The following is a 19,796-nucleotide window of genomic DNA, read 5'->3' on the forward strand; positions in this document are numbered from 1 at the left end:
AGATGGATATACAGGTAGATAGATACATATACAGTAGACGAACAGTCAGGTAGATAGATAGATACAGATGGATTGACGAGTTGATAGGTAGAGAGAATGATAAAAAGATAGGTAGATAGAGGGACAGACAGATAGATAGTTAGACAGAAAGACAGAATGACAGATAAACATGCAGAGATCAACAGACAGACCATAAGGAAGAAATGAATTCCTGCATTTGTCATTTCCCACAAACAGTACTCCCAAAACAGAATCAGTATTAATCCCGCCTTTCCCAGCTTCCTCAACAGAAGTGCCTCATTTACACCTCTGAGGATCCAGAAGGTTTAGACATTTTTTTTTCTTAAAGCCATTTTAGTCTCGCCATCGCCAGGAGATTTTATTCGGTTTGGGGAAAATGCTCTACGTTGGCTTAGCAGAGATCTTTAATAATGTGGAGCTATGATTACATTCTTTACATTCGTGCTTGCGGAGTGAGGTCGGGTGTTATGTTTTGAGCTGCGTGTTTGGATGTGTCTGTTTGCCTGCCAGTCTGTGTTAATAAAATAACTCTGAAAGTTTTCATCCCATTTTAATCAAACTTTGTGTAAAGGTTGAAGGATAACCAGTGAGGAGACCTATTATTTTTTTTAATAATTGGTCAGAGATCAAGGTCACAGAGCTACATCAAACGTTGACACACTTAAATCAGTTAAAACAATTGTTATCCAGTTTAGCCCAGACTTGAAGGAACGGTGAAGGGTAAGACAAGGTTGAAGTGATATAGTTTTGAGAAGTCAGAGTTCAGGGTCGCAGAACATAGTCAAAGTTCCATCTGTGTATGTGTTTGGGTAGGTGGGTGTGGGTGTAGGTGAGGGTGTTCCTTAAAATAACTCAAAGAGTTTTTATCCGATTTTTTCAGACTTGGTGGAAGAGTTGAGGGTCAGCCAACGAGAAAACATATACTTACTGAGAACAGTAAATAGAAGATCAAGGTCACAGGATCCGGTTAGCTTAAACGGTTTTTGTTCGATTTAAACCAAACTTGGTGTATGGGTTGAGGGTCAGGCAAAACCAAAGTGATTCAGTTTTGAGAACAATTATTCAGAGTTCAAGGGTACGAGCAAGGTCAAAGTTGGCCCCGGTATCTGTATGGTAGCAAAATAACTAAATCAGTTTGGTCTGATCTGGATCAACTGGATGAGTTATGGATCACCCATGAGGTTGACCTATTGGTTTTTAGAACAATAGGTCAGTGATCAAGGTCACATGGCAAGGACAGCATAAACAGCTTTTATCCGATGTACGCCAAATTTTGCTGAAATGTTCAAGTTAAAACAAGGTAAAAGAGATTCGATTTTAAGAACAGTCAGTCAGAGGTTAAGTTCACGGGGCAAGATGAAATGTCAAGGTCACTGGGCAAGGTTGACTCAGTTTTGATCTGATTTAAACCAAAGTTGGTGGAAGGGTTAAGAATTAGGCAAGAATAAAGTAATTCGATTTTGAGAGTAATCTGTCTGCTTCCTGGTCAGAGGGCAAACTCAAATATTCGGCTCTTATACCAGTTGACTGGCGTGGATTCTTAGTACTTCTTTTTGTTTGTATTATATTTAGTATCGTCCGGTCAGCCAGGAGAGACCCATTAGTGACTAGGGATAAAAAATCTTTACAAATTTGGGGGCATGGTGGCTCAGTGGTAGAGCTCCTGACTTATGACTGCAGAGTCGTGAGGTCGCACCGCGCCCGGGTAAGCTACCCTGTCGGGAGAGGTAGCGCTCTCCTGTCACCTAGCTGGTTGTAGCAGCTGTGGCTCAGTGGGTTAGAGCCCTCTGACCGAAGGGTCGGAAGTTGGAATCCACCTAAGGGTCAATGGTAGACATCGGGAAGGGCATCCGGTCATAGAGTGCTACGCGTTCCAAAACTAAAGTCCCCTACCCAGGGGCAACGCCTTAGCCCTTAGCGATAAAAGGGGACACGGCGTAAACCTCCCCCCAAAAAAAAATAAAAATAAAAAAAAATAAATCTCTGTACATTTATCGGGGATTTGCACCGTCGACTTTGTGACACCGGGGGAAAGATGATTTCCCAGCCTCTCGCCTCTAAACTTTTCGATAGCCTTTAAAACTTTCATCTCGAGGAATATTAAATCATAATCAGATTAAAGTCGACTATCTTTAACCAGACCACCTTAGTAAAAGATGCTCAGGGTGACTGGGTTAATGGCGATGATTCAAACCACTTCGGCTTAGGGACGTTTCTCAAGGTAACTCAAAATCGTCCTCCTCCCCGTCATCATCATCATCATCATCATCATCATCTGGGTGGTTTTGTTCATTAAAGCCGTAATTATTCAGGTAGTGTTCCTTTCTCTCCCCTCCTTAGCGCCATTTCATAGGCTTAAAAGTTCTTATATAAACGACTCTTAAAACAAAAAGATACCAACCGGAACATCACGACAGCAGTTTAAGTCGTCGTAACAGTGGAAACTCAGAACTCTGTATAGACCATAAATACACCGTAACAGTTATTGCTAGAGTTATACAGTTAGAGATGTCAAACAATCCTAGAACTTCCGTAAAAAGAAAGGAGGTGACACGTTTTGTGGGCAAGTAATGACAAGTGTTTTACTAAATCATATTACAACCTTTTGACTGACTCTGAATAGCAGTTGTAGTAGTAGTATTGTAGTAGTAGTAGTAGCAGTTGAAACCCCAGGCTGATATGAATGTGAACCTAGTGGACTAAAAGCTGAAGCTGCCCTCTCCTGCAGCCCATTATTCTCCTTCTGGGGGTATAGGGAGGGAGTTGAGGGACGTTGGTATAACCGGGAATCTCCACCGCCCAGGTATATCGGTGCCACCACATGAAGGCGTCCCTCTCCAGCACCATTGTGAATAATCAGATGCATATTACATCTCTCTACATGTTTTGTTACAAGCTCAAGGGGGCGCTGGAGTAACAAGAAAAAGCACACCCAGTCACTCACTTTCAGTCTCTCTGGTTTTGGACATACTGGTCTACACTGTCGCTTCACTTCTTGCCTATTTTAATTACTCATTGCATCATCCTCCCATACACCTTTTCATTCCACTTTGTAATGTTTCATAAGCGTCTCTAATTCTTGTGGTTGCTCAAGCTTTTGTAATAAATAATGTCTCACACTATCCTTTCATCACCTCCTTAGCTTCCTCATTGCACTCACTTTCCTCCATTTCCGACATGTATACCTTCATTTTCACTCTTCCATTAGCCGTTCTTACCATATAGCCACATTCATTAACACACTCTGATCAAGCTTATCCGCCATTCTACCGTACGTTTACTTCCACACGTCTACCAGGTACTGTGTCATTTCTCACTGTCAAATCATCTCTTCCCACAAATAGACTTCCGGCACTTCATCTCCGATACTGACATCCTTTTCCCAGTTCCTAGCACTGAGCGTCAATGCCACGGAGCCGTATACTGCACAGGCGACACCAATGTCTTCGTACATGACGGTATACATAATCGCCAGTTTAGACACTGATTTCTGCCACACATATCTTGTCAAATTTAATGTTATTCTCTCCTGTGCAGTGGCGTAAGTCCATTCCCAAGTCCCTACAACAATACCAGTACGCTTCTTCCAGTACGTCCTAACTGTAGCGTAATCTCATATCGCGGTGTCCTGCCTCCCTGCATCGTCGCTAAATCACATCACCGTGCATTTTCTCACAGTAATCTTTATATCCTTCACTGACAGACTCCTCTAATCTCTGTTACCAGCTGCTGAATTTTGCCTTCTGAGCAATTGATCTGAACATCATTAAGCTTCCGTTCCCCATACACCCGTACCTTTACATCTGTCTCCCTCACCAGCCCATCCAGGAAATAATAGTCCATGTCTGCACATCGGAAAGTCTGTGTCTGCGTCCCCTTTTGTTTTCCTTACGTATTCAGCCATTGGTCTCACTTGCTTTTTGAACTATTTACTTCCTTCTAGAATATATATTTTTTTTTACCCTTCATGTGTTCCTGAAGAATTTCTCTCTCTCCACTTTCCATATGCAATCATTTTCACCTCCAGTGCCTTTCTGTTTACTGATTGCCGTTTCTTCTTGTGGTCGTCACAATATCGTGCACTGCCTCCTTAAATGTTATTTTTTCTTCATCACCTTTAATCCAGTGACTATATTAGGGGATGGTCTGGCATCTCCACACTATTTTTAGCATCTCATGAAGGACCCTTAGAAAGGAAGGGATTGATGAAGGCCATACCAATCCTCCCCAGATAAAAGATTTGCCTAACCTGAATTAAAGTGTCGCGAGGAAGCATAAATAAAACAATATGTCACTGGACTGAAAGGGTTAAATAGAGCCTTGAACCACCCTTTTTTATCACTCATTAACTTTTGTTCATTTTCCTCCAACCTACCCTCTTCATACTAAACATTCCCTTAGCACTGTTAAGAATAGCTTCCTCGATCTCCTGTTATTCTTCTTCCACCCCATCTAATCCAGTATCCCTCTGTCTAAGCCACTCCTGTTTCATTCTTTTCCAGATACCTCAATATTCACACCTCAATCAAAAGTTCACACAACTTCACCTCCTCTTTCCCACCCACGACCTTTCTTCTAATATAGTTACTACTTATATGCACCACTGCTTAGAGTAAGACACATTACGATATCCCATTTGCTACTGCCTTCAGGACTTTCACATTAAACAACCTTTCCTTCACTTTCCTGTCTGCCAAGAATTAATCCATCACTGCCCACTGGCCATCCACTCCAGTCGCCCTTGTGTAGCAGTTGATGTATCTTTTCACAGACTTCGTGTTTCTGATCGCCAACCCTCTTTCTGAACACAATTCTTTAAGTAGTTTTCTTATTCTTACTTAGTTCACTCACTCCATTCTCCCCTACTTTCCACTCCTGTAGCTCATATTGTACTCCAGAATTCAAGTCTGCACCTCATAACCATCCCCACACTCCCTTTAAAAATTCCCTAAACTTTCCCTTTCCTCTGCATTCCTCTTACTCTCTGGTCACATGCACTGACACTTATTAATGTTTATTTTCATAGTACTAAAATGCATATCAGGCTTGCACTGCACATCTTTATACTCTCTCACACACTTCCACAATTCTTCTTTCATCAGTATTGTACCCCTTCCTCTGCTCTCACTCTTTTATTCACCCTATCCTGTCTCCCCTTTACATTCCCAAATGCCGCTACTCCTTTTCCCAGCAGGTTCGTTTTACTTACAGCCATCACATCCAGTGTCCATTTATCAGACACATTACCTGTCTCATATTTCTTCACGTCATCGTCGTTACTCCCACACACATTCAGGCACCCCAGCTATGAACTTATATTCTCCTCGGACACTTTTTTTTTTTTTTTTAAACCACACCATATGATGAGACGGCATTCCCAGTTACTCTCGCTTCCTTTAGTCTCATTTACGACATGCACATAATATGTGGGTTGTATTTTTCCCTGTCCCCGACAACTAGGCATTACACTTATTTATACTTGTATCTGTTTAACTATCAATCTGTCTATCTATCTATAATATATATATATATATATATATATATATATATATATATATATATATATATATATATATATATATATATATTGGTGGTAGGTGGGGGCGCTCACCATCCACTCACTCGATGTAGTGCTGCTCTCGGGTGTCTGCCCTTCCCTCTCCATCCTTCTTTCCTTCCATTCTCTTCTGTCTTTCTTTCCTTTGTTCTTTCCTTGTCCTTCTGCCTACGGGTGACTTTACACTCCCTCTTCTGTCTTTCTTTCCTTCATTCTTTCCACTTCCTTCAGCCTGTGGGTGACTCTACTCTGAGTGACAAGCCAAATGGTTTACTGTGCACCAGGAAACCATTTACTACGCTGGGTGGTAACCATATAACCAAATTTTCCTGGTGGTTTAGTGGGTAATTATTGCTTTCCAATCGGATTGAGCCGGTGAAAGTTTATATCCAAGGGATGCTTGGGGTTGATTTCTCATGTAATGCCACTTAGGGATGAGTGAGGCTGGTCACTCTCATCTTAAATGTCGGGACCAACTGCCCAGCCCCGGGCTCCTACGCTCCTCATGGGGCAATGTAGGATTGGATGATGGATGGATATATATATATATATATATATATATATATATATATATATATATATATATATATATATATATATATATATATTGCGTCCACGGAGGTGCAGGAGGACAGCCAGAAGGGGCTCCATCCCCTGCATCCACTGTAGGCAATACTACTCCAGCTCCGCGTCCTCGTCGTGTCAGTGGCTGCCACAATGGCCAATGACCGTAACAGCCATGACAGGTATAGTGTTCATCGACGGCAGCCGCGGCGGTGGGTGCACGTAACACTCATCATGGGTGCAGAGATCGTGGTTCGTGTTGGAGGCAGCAGTAGCGGCAGATGCCCATAACACTCATCATGGGTATAGGGCTCGTGTCAGTAGGAGCCGCACCAGCGGATGATCGTAACACTCAGTTACAACTGGAGGGTTGGTAGGCCAGAGACGCAGCACTGGATGGCCGTAACACTCATCACAGTTGCAATTCTTGATGCCAGTCTTGTCGTTCTGAGAATCCTTGGTAAAGCTAGTGTCTTGTGTTGAACTCCTGCTTTCTGGTCCAACATACTTCTCCAAAATATTCCTTACCTATGACTTGGGACGTGAAGTACGAAGCCTTTGTACAGGAGAGATATCTGTGCTGTAGGTGGGAACGCCCATCATCCACTCGATGTAGTGCTGCTTTCAAGTGACTGTTCTGAGTCAAAAGGCGTATGATTTCCAATTAACTCGGAAACCAGTTACCATGCTGGGTAGTGACCATATAACCCCCTGGTGATTCAGTGGGTTAAGGCGTTCCAATAGAGTTGAACCTTCAAGAGTTTACATCCGAAGGACGGTTTGGGTTTACTGCTCGCATTGTGCCACTCAGGGACTCAGTGGTTAATGAGACAGGTCACCCTCGATTAAATGTCGGATTGAGTAGCCTAGCCCCGGGCTTCTACGCACCTGATAGGGCAAACAAAGGATTGGATGATGGATGGATGAATGTAGATTTACGAGTAATTGAGCTAGTTTTGGCCTTTGATTTATTTTTTTGATCTTAGACCATTGCATTTGGACACGGCGCAACAGAACAGATGATTAAGAGGAATATGATGAGCCACAGTGGCAGTAAAGGAAATTTAGCCAAGGAACAGTTTGAGCATTTGGTTCCGTAAAGTCAGTCTTAACACTCAGGCTCCCATGATTCACTTATATAAATAGCATCGCTTGACGTTGACAGAAAAATAATGTCAGAGTTGCCCCGAATTTGAAAGGATTAACTGATCCTCCACAAACCCCACCGATAAGACATAAAACACCACCTCTAGTATCATCACATGGAAAAGCCGAACCATGTTTGAGTATACTGTTGGCAGTACGGTACCATCTTCTAAATGGCGATATGTGAAAACATGTAGTGTCATCTGTTCTGCTGAGGAGGACTACTGGGACTAAGGGAACGGAATGTCTAGTCTTTTCTGGGTACATACTAATCCATACTGCATACATAAAAAAAAACAGAACTGACAAACGGCAGATGAGTTTGACAGCTGTAGATTAGTAGTGTGATAGTGGCAGTGATATGTGACTGAATTAACATTAGAATATATATATATATATATATATATATATATATATATATATATATATATATATATATATATATATATATATATATATATATATATATATAACTATTTCGGGTAAAACAGCAGTGAAATGACGTCTATTATATTCATTCTGAGTGTCGCTAAGAGAAAACCTACTTACAGAAGAGCTTAAAATATCGCATCAAAACATAGTATCCACCCACACCAAGACATAAAAACTACAGGTAAAGCATGAATCTATAAATATATGTGTTTGTAAAGAGTAAATTTATTCGCAGGGCCCAATACAACGCGAGCATAGTCTTAAATATTCATGGTATTGGTTCATATTTTTCACATTTTCCATTCAGTGTTTTCGTGTGTGAGCGGGAGACCACCTGTTATTCCCACCGGTACTATAGCAACCATTGACGCCACTCGGGAAACCACACACGCACTCACACACGCACTCTAGCTTCCACGCACATGCCTCCAACACACACACACACACACACACACACACACACACACACACACACACACACACACACACACACTTGTTTACAAGCACAGGCTTGCTTTGGCACAAACACACACAGTCTGCAATCCATATACTCACTGTTGCCTCCTACACATACACATATCTGGCATTCATCCATCCATCTGATACACCACAATTGAAACCCACTCACATGTTCTGATGCCCACATACCTGCCTTTTTCACACCTTTTTTACACACACACACACACACACACACACACACACACACACACACACACACACACACACACACACACACACACACACACACACACACACACACACACAGATTCCATACTTACCTCTGATATCTACACTTCCGTCTGTTGCACTGACACGTACAGTACATCAGTATTATCACACACTCTTCTCTGACACCCACTCTTCCGACAATACACGTGCTCTACGCCTACACACTTTCCTGTCACCCACACAGTCGTACCCAGTAAAAGTATGCAGCATAATTATACAGTCATCAAAGTCCACTGCGCCCTGTTCTATTAAATTCTATTAAATTTTCCACAAATAGCGAATACGAAAAGCAGTTGTTGTTTTTATCTGATATGGAAAATAATATGTCTGAGTAGTTATTTCTTTTCATTTATCACGTCTGTTTGCTGGTTGTAATAATGTATTTTGGCTGTTTACTTCTATGTTAATTTATTTATTTATTGTGGAGGGATCATGTCTTTGCGCACAACTATTCAGTACTTCCAATTGGGTATACTGTCGATAACCAGATGAAGAAATTCTAAGCTAAGTAGAAAAAGTCCTTAATCTGCATATTCGCCAAGTAATGTGCCTAAATTACCAAAAAGTTAATTTGTATTTCTCTGACAAAAACATCAGTAATGATTTCTTTCCAACCTGCAGATGACAGCCTCAAAAATGGAGACTTTCTTTATAACAGCACAGCCACTCCACCAGACAGACCTGACAGGAGGCACATTAATCACGAGAGTTTTAAAATGTTGCAATTCCCTGTAATGAGGTCACAGAGAAATGACTAGAAAAGTATGCTGCGTAGATCTATTCTTTCTTTGTTGGATAAGCGCCTAAAAATTCATTCTATCTTTCTTAATTTTTATTTTACTGTACCCTCTGCCAAAAATATCTTCCTGATACGTCATCCCTTATTTATATTTGCTCGTGTATTCATATTTGCATTTAAAATTATGCTCAGAGGAAGAACAAGATTCTAAATGGCTGTTCTTTGCAGAGGAAACTAAACCATCTACAGCCAAAATCAAATCCATTCATCTCGAGCTGCCTGGACACATTGCACTCATAAAACAGGGGGTAACAGGCAGACAGGAACGGCAGACTGGGGAAAACAGACATTCATCATACACTGCATGTATTCATTCACCCATATTTCCCTTTTCCTTTACACATTTTCTTAATCAAAACACACGCACCCTCAGGAGGAAGACAAATGCTTTTCATCCTCTTCCTCTCCTCTCCCTACTCCCCTCATATTTTCTGTCAGCTGTAAATCACTTTCTGTCACTGCCGTCTGATTCGGGTCAGATACACTCAGATTGTGCATCCTGAATCGCATAAAAAGACCACTGTTTCATTTTATTACTAAATTGACCCCATCCTCAGGGATTTTACTTGGTTGGCGACAGTCCCTTAGGTCTGCAGAGTTTGGTAAAGTGGATGAAAATTTACCCGTTCTGTGATAAATTAGGATTAGACTCTTAGGTCTCATCGTCAAGGATTTACAAGCTTTATGAATGCAGACACAGACAAGTAAGCGCTTCCACAACTAAAAACCATCTGGTAACCACACAACGTACAGTACATCTTACACCCTTGCACTTCTGCTAACACTCACACAATTGACCTGACACACATATACTTAAGAGTGGCATCCACGCATCTGTTTCTACCTGTTTGACACCCACAATTTACTTTAACATCCACAACTTGCATTGACTCTCTCACTTTTGCACTGACAATCACCCGAACACCCACCTGTCTGACACTAATGCATCCATCTGATACACATCACCCATCTCAGGCACCAACACACACGTATTTTCGCACAGCAGTAAAGCACCATAAAGCATCTACTGTACAGCTAAACACAAACCACGACAGGGGAAAAAAAAAAAAAACACATTTGGCACTTCTGGACAAATCGCTTCCAACAGTACAGGAACAGTAGTAACGATTCTCTGAGGATTATATAACTGTGAGTGTAGGGGGGAAGACTCTAAAAAGGGGAATATTATATGATACCATATTTCTGTCGGCTCATCAGTTTCTCTGCCTGTCTATCAATATTTAGTTCCCACATCATATTGTAGAGACCTCCCGTATATGCTCAGTTTCTTTCATCTACTTTCTTTATTACCGTTTGAGGTTGGTGCCATTCTCCATTTTTTCACCAGTTCTACAAATACCTCAGCAACTTTTTTTTTCCAATTTTTATTTAAGTCTTTTAAAGGGATTTATGGGGCCAAAGGTCAAACAACACAACCACAAAAGTTTCTAATCCCATGTTCTTGTATATTCATTAATTTTCGTGACAGTTTGCGTAGAATTGTGTTAGCTCCTTGGAAGCCCTGCAGCATCTTCTTGGAAATGTTGGCAGTCTTTTAATGTTATAGATTTTTTTTTTTTCATATACAAATAAAATAAATTGAAGGCAGTAACAGAGGAGGATGAGGGAGAGAATGGTCGAATGCCCTTCCCACTACCACATTCCTTACACCAGCGGTCACACACAAATGCAGGGGTCCCAGGCTAGGTTACCTTAGTCCAAGTTATCTAAAGACAGGTAATCATTCTTCGTCCGTGGTGGCACTACCTGATCGTACAACCTCCTACCCGTTCCTAGGAGCTCCAGTCGAGGCCCATTGTGCATGTTTCTCACGTACCTTGATGTCTCTGAACACCTTATCGTCGGCGATGTATTTTATGTTCTTTTATTATTATTACCAGCAGACGATTTTAATTAATTTTTGGAGATTTGCAATATCCTTCATTAACCCTACACTACTAGAGGTCTGTCCTAAGTTTGATGGAATCGTCTATGGGCTGCAAGAATATTGGGGGAAAATATACGCCCTCCGGTTGAACGATTTAAAAGCCAAAACTGGGAAAAATGTAATTAAACTTGACGTTAGTTTTGATTAGTTGTCCTCCGCGTACCCTCCTGGCGTGAACCCCAGACGGTACACGTGTATCAGATCTGCAGCTGCTCTGACTGGACTAAAAATATTCCTGTTGGCTGAATGGCTGAACCGGCGGGAAGAATCATATTAGGTCTTCAGAGTCTAGATTCCTACACATGCCACTGCGTTACTGTGTAATAATCAAAGTTTAAACCTTGAATTACTAAAACACACACACACACACACACACACACACACACACACACACACACACACACACACACACACACACACACACACACACACACACACACACACACACACACACACACACACACACACACACACACACACACACACACACACAGAATACGGTATTGCTTTAAGGAATTCTACAGTAGGCTGAAACGCGTGTGTGTCTGTTTTACGGCTGTCTGGTTTTTCTCTGGTTGAGTTATAATTGTATCCTTTTAAGTAAAAGGATTTTCATGATCTGATTTTTTTCTTTTACTGTCAGATCTTGAGATACGGTCACAGAAACTGCAAAAACTAAATTACTGCCATATGTAAGCTATGCTTTATTAGTGTCTTTGTTTACTCCGGTAATTCAGCGTACTAGCGGTTATACAGACTAACACCCTTGCATATATGTTTGATCTCAGGACAGATGTAAATTGAGTGCCAGGAATTTAACAAGTGAGCTTTTCGTGACAGTGGCTAGTAATGAATCAGCTTTGTGGTACGTGCAGGCTCTGTGTGTGTGGAGGTGTGTTTCGGCAGTCATGACGCAAAAGAACTGTAAGAGTTAGTTTGTGAGGGTCCTTCGTTGTTTCTGTTACCATGTGTGCTGTTATTAACCCTCTCATTATCAGGACAACTCTAGTGTTCCATTCCAGTTATGTCAGACGATTTTATTCAGCTGAGTTATAAGATCAAGAGAGTGTTAATAATTTTACGAGTAACTACTTCGGCATTGGGACAACTGTAGCATTACAAGCCGGCAGCTATTAGATGTTTGGTTTTTGTCACAGCTGGGTAAATAAAAGACTTGGGAGGGGTCATGAGAGTGTGGCCTCAGGGATAAAGAACTATATAAAAAGGCTGTTGGAGATTGAGTAGCGTGGAGAGCCGCCATTAGGGGATCACCGCCGACGCGTGCAAGCATGTTTGAGCCGTCAAAAATGAACGAAAAAAAAAAATCAAATGTTTGTTTCCATCTAGGAATTAGTCGAAGACCTTGAAAATGTTAATGTGATTTGGGCGCGATACAGTTTTTGATGACATGGTTTCTGAATTAGACCTGTAAGCAACGTTGTAATAATGTTTTGTACCCCTTCATTACGAGAGGCCTTGCCGTGGCTGAATAATATCGTTGAAAGCAAAAAAGAATATACCTAAAATTAGGTGTTACACGGAAAGAGTTATCTACATTGACCGGCGGTTGACCCTGGTGGCATACTTGATCGAAAAAGCTCGAGTCACCTCTTGAATATTAGAATCTACGCACAGCACACCACCCTGAATCCCCAAATGGCCTCCAAAAACCACTATGTCTCCCCACACAGCCAACAGAATATGCGATAGATCCTTAGCAGGCATACATTTCCCAAAACAATTATTTAGTAAGATGTGCTGCAGAGGTCAAGGGTAGGTGATATGCCCGCATTTCTGATGCAGTCTGCTTATCTATTACCAGACGCCTTAATCCGATACGGGGAGGCCACAAACAAATTACCTCCACGTTGCCCTGTCCTCAGCCGTTTGGCCGCCCTCCCTCCGACGCACACACCCCTTTCTCATATATTTTTCCTCTTCTTCCCTCCGTCTCATCCTTTGTCTTCCTGTCCACATCACTCACATAGGCATCTCTATCCAGTTTCTCATTCTCCATGCTTTGTACATTGTCAGACAATCTCCGAGTATTTCTCTTGACATTTTCAGGCACATCCACGTCAGTACCACAGTGTTCCTATACTTCCTGAGTTTTCTGTCTGTCTCGCCCTGTAACTCCACAAACTCCTCTCAAATAACTCATTCCTACTGCTGTCACTCTTCACCTGTGTCCATTCAACAGAGTCCAAGTTTCACTTCCGTATGTTAAAAGTGGGTCACAGTACTGTCATGCAACGACTTTTTTTTTTATTCCATGCTCACTTCTTTGTTCCTTATCACTGGTTCAAGTGAAACAGCAACCTTTTTACCTTGTTGAACCCTTTTAAGCACTTGATTATAAAAACAAATTAATATATACCCAAGTAAACGGATTGAAGTAAAAAAAAATATAGATAAACTTACAGGGTACCCAGATCGAGGCACAACATATGATTAAAAGAAAAATACCCCAACCATCTCTTGGAAATTCGGACCTCCGCATAGTTCACAACCCACACACCCGGACTGGCCTCTTAAACCACTACACCCCCATACATAGCCGGGGGAATATACGACGGGACCCACTCACAGGCGGAGGTCACTGGTGTTGCCTCTGGGATTTCCATATCTATTGGGGAATAAACTTTGTTCGGCCTACTCCCCCACTCGATTTATGACAGCCCGCACTGAGGCTAGGTAGGGTAGGTACGCTGTGCGTCTCGTGCGTCTGTGTTCTCTACTGGTCCTGTGGTACTTTATTCAGGCTAGAAGTACCGTAGTAGATATTATTAAGAGTAAGTACTGAAGTAGGGGTTACTACTGAGACTAAGTATTGTGTGTATGTCTATAGTGATTTTTATTGACCCATTCTGCTGCTGTGGTACTGTACTTTTCCGTAACACCAAGTTCTTTTATTTGTCTTGAGGTTCGATTTATGTTGGGTTGTTGGATTGCCTTGTATATTTGTACTCTTTATTGACCTATTTTGCTAATGTGGTACTTTGTATATATTTTGCTCTTTATTGACCTCGATTGCTAATGTGCTACTTTATTCGGGCCAACACCAGATTATTTTATTTTGTAGGTGATTATTTTATTATACAACCTGTGCTGATAATAAGCAGGGTAGGTTAGGGGGATTGTCTTGTTTGTCTGCTTTCCTCCTTGATTCTTTCTTTGTTATGATCCTTTATTGAATTATGTATTTATTGATTAGATTGATTTAGAGTTACTTTATACAGAAGAGCCATGCACTGAAAGCCTTATTTGGGACAGCATCGGAGGAATCTTAACATCTTTTTCTTTGCTATTTATTTTACTTGATTCACCTTCATATTCACTTACACATTATTCTCTCCTTTCAGTATCGACATGGTTTGCATCAGGTACACATAAAAGAGAAGCTGAGATGGAATGTGTCGCTAGGAAAAAATGTGGTGCGAAGTCTCCAAAGCCATTTGGACAACGATCCTGTTTGTAGTAAGTTTGTTGTGTTGCCTAGTATATCTCTTTGTTCCTTAGTTTTTCTTTCTTGTTAATGATGGAGTGATTTGGAGTAATTTGAAGTAACTTTGGGGTGTTTTGGAGTAATTTTGGAATATTTGCTTCTTTGGCTGCGCAATCCTCATTTACTTCTCATTGAATAAATAAATAAAAAAAAAGTCCTTCTGCCTCCATATTACAGTAAAATTATATATATGTGTTGAGAAAATTCCCTTCATCCGAATTCGATAACCTGCATACTTTAGGTTGGAGACTCCAAGATTTAAGAGTTACTATAAGGGTGTTTTTAATAAAAATCGGTTTTACTACGTGTATCTTGAGTATTATCTTTATTACGATGCTTGGAATTAAGAAACCCAGTATTACTTGCAATACTTAAATCTCTTTAGTCCGGTAACCTGCCGTGTTAAGACCTGGTTGACCCCTTGAGTTTGGCGATTTAGGGGGCTTTGAAATAATCTCCATTGACTTCTTTTAACATATGAGTAAACTTACATTCTAGGTGCAAGCAGATGATGATGTGCAGCTTGGGGAAGACCTCTGTGAAGGCATTATTAGAAACGCAGACAGTGTACGTATTTTAACTTTAATATATATGTGTCAGTCTCTGTTACTCTGAAAAAAAATGTAAGAAAAAATACCGAATACCTAAGCAACTGCTGTCGATATGAAGAGTCAGATCTAAGGGCTGGCTTGAGGGGCTAGTGGCAGGTGTCGTCTGAACAGCCCTCACACCTGTCTCATTGACGTCCTCTCACTAATTACTTTATTGACTGTTTACATGGTGGACGCCTTCCCCCGGTGTCACAAACAAGCCTACGACCAAAGCCCCCTCGTAACTAGGAACTGTATTGATGGAGGCGCAAAATACATGAGAAGTTTATGATCTTTGCCTTTCCTTCCCAATATATATATATATATATATATAGTTCTTGGTAATTTAGTCACGGCGTACGTACCTGCTAGAAACCTTCCCTTTCGAAACTTGTATTCTTTAATTGGCCGACAAGGAAAACGCCGATCATTCATTCCGCAGTCTATAACACTTAACTGTTCTTTTACAGTGCAGGTCCCTATTTCAGTCCTATGTATGAACGAATGGTGGTTATGGAGATCCTGACCAAATGCCCCGTGGGCATCCCGGGAATCAAACCCGTGCGCTAGCGGTTGCAGATCAGGATTTTTTATATGCCTTATGCACGTGGGTTCGAAAGTACACGAGACATCTGGACATATTTCGGTCATGTAAATAGTAACTGTGTCTTCCTATTAGAAGGGTAAGGTAAGTCGATAGAACTCCGTCGTCCTGTTGGAGGGGTTCATGAAGATGCGTACATTAGAGAGGCCTGGAGAGCTGCATCATCCTACTGAAGAGGTAACGTATGCCCCTAGAACTGTCTTGCTGTTAGAGAGGTAAATGTAGATGCATAAGATAGATTTCTACAAGTACACTAACCTACAGGAGAGATTAATGAAACTGCATATCTAGTAAGGTTAGGCCTATAGAACTGCATCATCCTGTTGGAGGGGTTAATGAAAATGCATATCTCAGTAAGGTAGGCCCATAGAACAGGCCTTTCTGGGAAGATGGGCTTTTACAGAGTGGTAATATCTTTCCTGTATTCCGAATTCCTCTCTACACACTGACGTTCCTATTACGCTTAGTGATATTTACGACAATCCTAGCTCTGTTTTTACATTCAGATAGAGCGCCTTGTCACTTGGCTCTGCTTTTACATTCCTATAAACCGCCTTATCACTTCTAATTCTTTTTTTTTCCTCTTGGGAATTTAGTACTGCCTTCTATGATAACTGTTCATGATACTTTTATTTCGTACTTGAAGATTCATCTCGTGTTTTGCTACATCATCTAATCTTCTGTGGTCATCGGAATGTTGTCTGGCACTCTGTCAACACCAGTTTTTGTCCCAACACACTCAGACTTCTGTGATGCACTCTCTGGTGAATTCATTTGTCTGGTGTTAGTTGCTACAGAATACTAAAGTTGTTTTAATCATGTTCTGGTTAATGGTGGCAGAATTAGCACTCATGGCTCTGGTTAATGGTGGCAGAATTAGCACTCCAATGGTTATGGTTAATGGTGGCAGAATTAGCACTCCAATGGTTATGGTTAATGGTGGCAGAATTAGCTCTCATGGTTCTGTGACTCACTCTCGCCTGATTTAGATCGACTGGCGTTATCTGAAATAAAATGACTGAGTTGTCCCAGTCATGACAGGGGTAGCAGACTCCAAGGATGTTTCTCCACTGCTCTATAATCGTTCATTCTGTAGCGGAACACTGCCTTGCCATATGCACGAAGCCATTACATATAAGTAATAAAAAATGTTGTAATGCTTTTTTTTTTTTCTTCCGACTCTAGGAAAAGGCTTCAGGGCCTATCTCAAGGCCCAGTAGTCCTCCTACACACCTCCACATGTCACCACTTCAGCGTTAACACCCACCGTCCATATTAAATACATGCTTGGGCTGTCTCATACTGGACTTGTGTACAGGTATTAGCGGGGGTATAATTACGACATGTCGGCTGGTCTTCTGGTAGCGAGTAAAGTCTTCTTATTTTTTTCCTTTGTGTGTGTTTTTTTTTTTTTTTTTAAGGAAAATCAAGTCCTTAAACTGTTCTCTGCCCCAGCCGGGATTCGATCTTGAGTCCATTAGGACTGCATGCCGCCTCTCTACCGATTCAGCCATCATATTTTAACTAATCAGCGAAGCACCAGCAGTCAGACTCTCAGAGAATGCCTTATTATTGTTCGATATATTGACACTGAATCAGTGAAGCACAACAAGTAATTTGAAGCAATACTATTGTTCATTTCTATTTATTGTATCTGCGAAACAGTTCTAAAAAGATGAAGTCAAATTTACAGTCCACAGTACTTTGGTATATATTTTGGCATAAAAGTTAAAAGGTAATTTGCAAACTTTAGAGTAAAGTTGAGGATTCTAATTTTAGCATTCCAGTTGTAGCACAGTACCACTTTGGCAAAATTGAGAGTTGTTTATTTTCTCTCGCTCTTTTGTTCTTTGTTGTGTTTGCCACCACAGAAAAGTGAAACTGCATCTGAAAATGTTATTACTTGTTTGGGAGAAGTTGTTTTCAACATTATACACAAAAAGTAGCTATGGATGGGTGGTTTTTCAAAAACAAATATACTCTAACATTTGTCGTAATTACCTCCGGCAACGAAGTTAGAGGGTATGTATTCACCTATGTTTGTCTGTCTGTTTGTCCATACGATATCTCCAAAAGTTCTCGGTGAATTTCAATGAAATTTGGTGGAAGGGTGGGCCGTGGGCCATGAAAAAATAAAATAAAATAAATTTTGGGGCGAATCTGGATATGGGTCCTGTGTATCCAGCACAACGTAAGTTCTCAATTTCAATGAAATTTTGTGGAAGAGTGGGCCATGACATGGACCATGAAAGAATTAATTAAATTTGGGGGCGGATACGGATCCGGATCTGACTTTGGCGGAGGTATGCGCACTGTGAGTGGTTTCTAGTTCTGCATGAGAAACCCTGGTACAGTAAGGCTTACTTTTTTCTTCATTCAAGTTTTTAGCTTTCCTGTATATTTTACGTAGCTTATTATGCACATACATATCACCTTTAACTAATTCATATTCTGCTTGAATACTTCGCTCTTTTACTTTGTAACATTATTTCCTTATATTTTCAAGTTTTTCTTTAGAACTGATAAAATGTAATTTAAATAAACTTTGGTTAATCAGGAAAATAGGACTGTGATCAAAACTAAAGTCAGTCACTTTTATCGTTCAAAACAGCAAAAAATTATACTTAGAATAATTATAACCGGCTCACACATTGCTCCCTCCCCCATCCCTCAGCTTGCAGCATTTGGTCAAATGCGAATGATAGCAGCCATGTATTGTTTCATTAACGTTTCATGCAAATGCGTGTTATGTAGATGCCCAGGTCGTAATGTTTTTCCCCTGCTCACTCATCTGCTTTTCTTACTACCCTCCCCAGCTGGGGTTCCTTCAAACTCCAGGACTTTGGAGGTTGGTTTTAGCGCCATTCTAATATCCTAAAAGCGAGTAGTACAAAAATACTAGTGTCAGTATGGTTGAAAATGAGAATACAGGCATCAGTAAGAACTGTGACTGGGTAAAAGTTGTATCACAACCGCTGCTAGGAACAGATTGCCTATAAAAATGCGACTGTAGGTAAAAAAATGTACCAGAGTAAGTATCACGATCAGATTGCCTCTAAAACTGTGACTGTAGTAATAATATTACAGCCACTCCCTACGAATTGGTTGACTCAAAATATATAATTGCAGTCAGAGTGTACAGAGGCACCCATGATGAAAGAAAGTTGCTCCCAGCTTGCAACGCCTGGTGTGGACAAAATATCTTTTCTGTGTCTTACTTCAGCAACATCAGAATGATGATTTAGGTAATCATGTTTTCGGTAGGAGGCTGATGGGAATATACACTCTCCGCTGTCATTATACATTTACATACAGATTTCCGAAAGAGTGGGTTGATGAAGCTATTAGTTATGCTGATGTTGGAACGTAAAATATTTAAACCTCGGCTGATTTGAACCCAATGAATCCGTTTTGTTTGTTTGTTTGTTTACTCGCGCTACGTTGGGGCGATTTTTGTCATCTTAACATATTTTTCTACCTGGAGGAGTTGCCAACGGTAAATAACTACATTCCTCAATCGTTCTTTTTAATCACCGGTATATTTTACGATATGATTCATGATTACAGCAGGAGATAGAAGAAAAAAATGATGATGATGATGATGATGATGATGGTAATGATGATAATGATATTTTCTGGTGCTCATCAAACCCCCTCATATTCCAACTTACCTCAACCCTCCTGTCTCCCCCAAGAGAAATCACTCTTCCTCCTCTCCTCCCTTCATCTTTAACCCAATAATCCTCCTCCCTCCTACTCTCTCTCTCTTCCTCAAGGTCCTCCCCAATTATCTCCTCCATAATTTCCCTCCCATTTACCTCGTCTCTCCCACTTCCTCCTTTCCCTCGCCGGCCCCCTAACTTAGCTGACAATCAATTTCATTCACCTCGTTAGTAAGTAA

Source organism: Coenobita brevimanus, chromosome 72, assembly GCF_032717465.1.
Source record: "Coenobita brevimanus isolate Jiangsu-jjx chromosome 72, ASM3271746v2, whole genome shotgun sequence".
Lineage (NCBI taxonomy): Eukaryota > Metazoa > Arthropoda > Malacostraca > Decapoda > Coenobitidae > Coenobita > Coenobita brevimanus.